At 29.3% G+C, this 3,404-nt stretch overlaps 1 pseudogene; it reads right to left on the bottom strand.

The window, feature by feature from the left end:
• Positions 1-1,419: 1,419 nt before the first annotated feature.
• LOC117284905 lies at positions 1,420-1,559 on the bottom strand (annotated as a pseudogene).
• Positions 1,560-3,404: the final 1,845 nt, after the last annotated feature.

Here is a 3,404-nt window from a genome sequence, read left to right as displayed (position 1 = left end):
AAAAAAAAAAAAAAAAAAACCGAAAGAAAGAAATAGAAAGAAAAAAATGGCTTGAGGATTAATAGGACAGATTAGAAGATTCAGAAACATCTACAAGCACACTCACCACCTTATCTATGACAAAGAAGACAAAATCATTTACTGGAAGAAAAATAGCCTCTTTAATAAATGATTCTATAAAAATGGCTTTCCACATGCTGAAGATTAAATCTAGACCATATCTATCACCATTCACTTAACTAAAATCAAAATGGATCAAATATCTAAATATTTAAAAAGCAAGACTAAATCTGCTGGAAATTGGAATAGGTGGAACTCTTGAAGACATAGGTTTAGGCAAAGACTTTATGAATGAAACCCCATTTACACAGGAAACATTACAGTAAATCAACAACTGAGATCTCATCTTATTAAACAAATTTTGCACAGCAGAAGAAATCACAGGACTGAAGAAACAACCCAAAGAGTGGGAATACATTTTTTCACTTGTTCCTCAGCCAAAGGAATAGTAACTTGAAAACATAAAGTACTAAAAAAATCATATCCTCCACATTTAAAGACCTAAACAAAAATCACCACCTAAAAGTAATATTCATTTCTTGGATAAAGAAATACAAATGGCAAATAAATATATGAAATAATGTTCAAAGTGACTTGTCTTTGAGAGATGTAAATGAAAACAGTGCTGAGATTCCTTCTCCAGAAAGAATGGCTAAGATCAACAAATCTACCAATAAGAAATACTGGTGGGGCTGTGGGAAAAAAGGTACCCTTCTCCACTGCTGGTGAGATTGTAGCCAGGTGAAACTACTGTGAAAATCACTGTGGAGTTCTCAAAATTCCAAAAGTAGAGGTTCCATTTCACCCAGCTGTATATCTTCCTGGAAGAATGAAAAGTATCATACCACGTGGATATATATATGCACACCCATGTTTATAGTGGTACAGTTTGTAATAGCTACATCTTGGAAACAACCCAAATGCCCCTCAACCAAAGAATGAATAAAAATGTATTGCTTTCTTTAGACAACAGAGTACCACTTAGCCATAAAGATAAACTTGAGACATTTCTATATAAATGACTGCATATTGAATGCATAATTTTCATTGAAATCAATTAGAAAAACATCTGTGACTATAACATGGTTTCTCTGATATTAAAAAATGGAATATCTCAGTAATGACTAAAATCTATAATAGATATTGTGAAATAGGAAAAAAGGTGAACTTGGGAGGGAGAAGGAAGAAAGGAAGAAAGATAAAGAAAATATAAAAAGGATGGAGAGACTGGAAACAAACCTTTTGTAAATAACAAAGGGGAGAGAAATTGATGGTAGAGGAGAGGAGGGGAACAAGTATATATATGTATATATATAGTATCAATATATTTAATTAAATATGTAGAAATTATAGATTAAAAATACTGTCAAAAATCAGTGGAGTGGGAGAAAGCATAATCTTTGATATGTACATCTTTTCTTTGATAAATTTGGAAAACATACTAAAATTTGTAGTAATCTAATTTACACTTGATCTTAGCCAAAAGGCCGAGAAGCGATTGTAGTAATCTAATTTAAAGAAGAAATGTTTTATGATTCATAATGATATATATGAAATACGATAAAAATGTGGTGAGTGATTTTTAAAAAGATTTTTAAAAAGTTATTACAGCACAAGATATATTGTTATCCATTCCTCTCACAATATTTCCCCTCCCTGAACACACTAATTCCATCATTCTGATCATTTTCTGAATCAGTTCCAAAATTCCTCTCTCATAAATGTCTTTAGTTGCACTATCATGGTTGCCTTGATGTCACAATTTAGTTTAAAATATTACCTTTCCTGGTCATTTTGAGTTATGGGAAGAGTCCAAAGTTTTATGGTGCTAGATCTAGGGAATAAGGTTAAAGAGGACACACTGTATACTTTTACAAGCCTGTCTTTCTATTGGATGGTACTTGGCAGTAGCATTGATAGTATTTTTGATCACATGAAAGAGGACTTCCAGAAAAGTTTCAAAATGTAGAAGGCAGCAAGTCAGAGGATTATGAGGGGGACTAATAGTAATATTTTAAAAAATTTAAACATCTATCATATATTTTGATTATGACCCTGAAAGCATACAAAATGAAATGTTATGCCAAAGGCAGTAACATAAGTTTTGTTCTTTTCCCAAAATAATTTATTTAAAAGACAATGTGCAAATTAACATATATAAAGGAAACATTTTCATTTGAGAACGCGGTTACTTGCAAGAAACAATCCATCTTACTATGCTATATGAATATATATATATATATATGTGTGTGTGTGTGTGTACACAAAATATGAATATTTGATTATTTATTAAACAGCTGCACAGTTTAATGGAAATCATTCCTATACACTTGCAATGTGAACTTTGATACCTAGATACAGACATATTATTGGATTGTTCTTTGTATTTTATATTTAAATATGTTTCTAAACAAAGAATACTGCAGTAAATAAACTAGATCTAAACTTTCAGTTTGTTTTAGAAATAACAAGCAAATAAATACATTTACCAATGAGTGGGAAATTACAAGAAAAGTTGATACAACTATTTTAAAAACCTTCATATACCTTCCTCAGCAAATTACTAAATCCAGTTACACATACCTGCAGTGGGAAGATTATTTCTGACAGAATAAATTTTTCTTTACTTTTCTTTTCTTTTACAATCCAACTTTAATACACAGAGCTTGCTAAAATTTAAAGTAAATCATCTAAAAGATACATGCAATGTTAATGGAATCACATTTAGTATTTTCTGTTCAGGCAACATCTCAGACTGATCTTCAAAGTGTTTTGTAAACACACCTATATCAGAAAACCTATGAAGTAAATTTTAACACCATGAGAATATTTATAGAAAATTTAAAAATATCAAGTGAAAAATGTATACAATGTATTTGTACTTAACACTTTTCCTGACATTTAATTTATTTTAAAATGCATAAGAATTATTGGATAGTTAGTTTTTAGTTCTTTATGCCAAGGAAATTGTCATTATTTTAAAAATCTCTATGATCATCATTATAAATTTTACTGAAATTTTATCTTTCAACTATGAATTATTCAAGAAAAGGAAATGTTTTTCCCCTTTACTTTAACAAAATTGTTCAGATTAACACAGAAAAGTTTCCTTATATTTTGGAGAGAATAACATTTTCTATTTATCACTAACTAATTGAGAAACTATTTGTTCTCATATATCTTTAATGAAAACACTTATATTAATTTTATGGCATGGTTATTAATCAGCATGAAACAACACAAAGCATGTCCTTAAATTATGGATGATATAAAGGCAAATGAAATACTGAAAGAGATATGTTAAATTAAAAAATAAAAGTTTTTTTTTTTTTTTTAAATAGAGA

Source organism: Fukomys damarensis, unplaced genomic scaffold (assembly GCF_012274545.1).
Source record: "Fukomys damarensis isolate Sample0158 unplaced genomic scaffold, DMR_v1.0_HiC HiC_scaffold_39, whole genome shotgun sequence".
Lineage (NCBI taxonomy): Eukaryota > Metazoa > Chordata > Mammalia > Rodentia > Bathyergidae > Fukomys > Fukomys damarensis.
The sequence above is the reverse complement of the archived record's forward strand: the minus strand, read 5'-3'. Positions and strand labels throughout refer to the sequence as shown.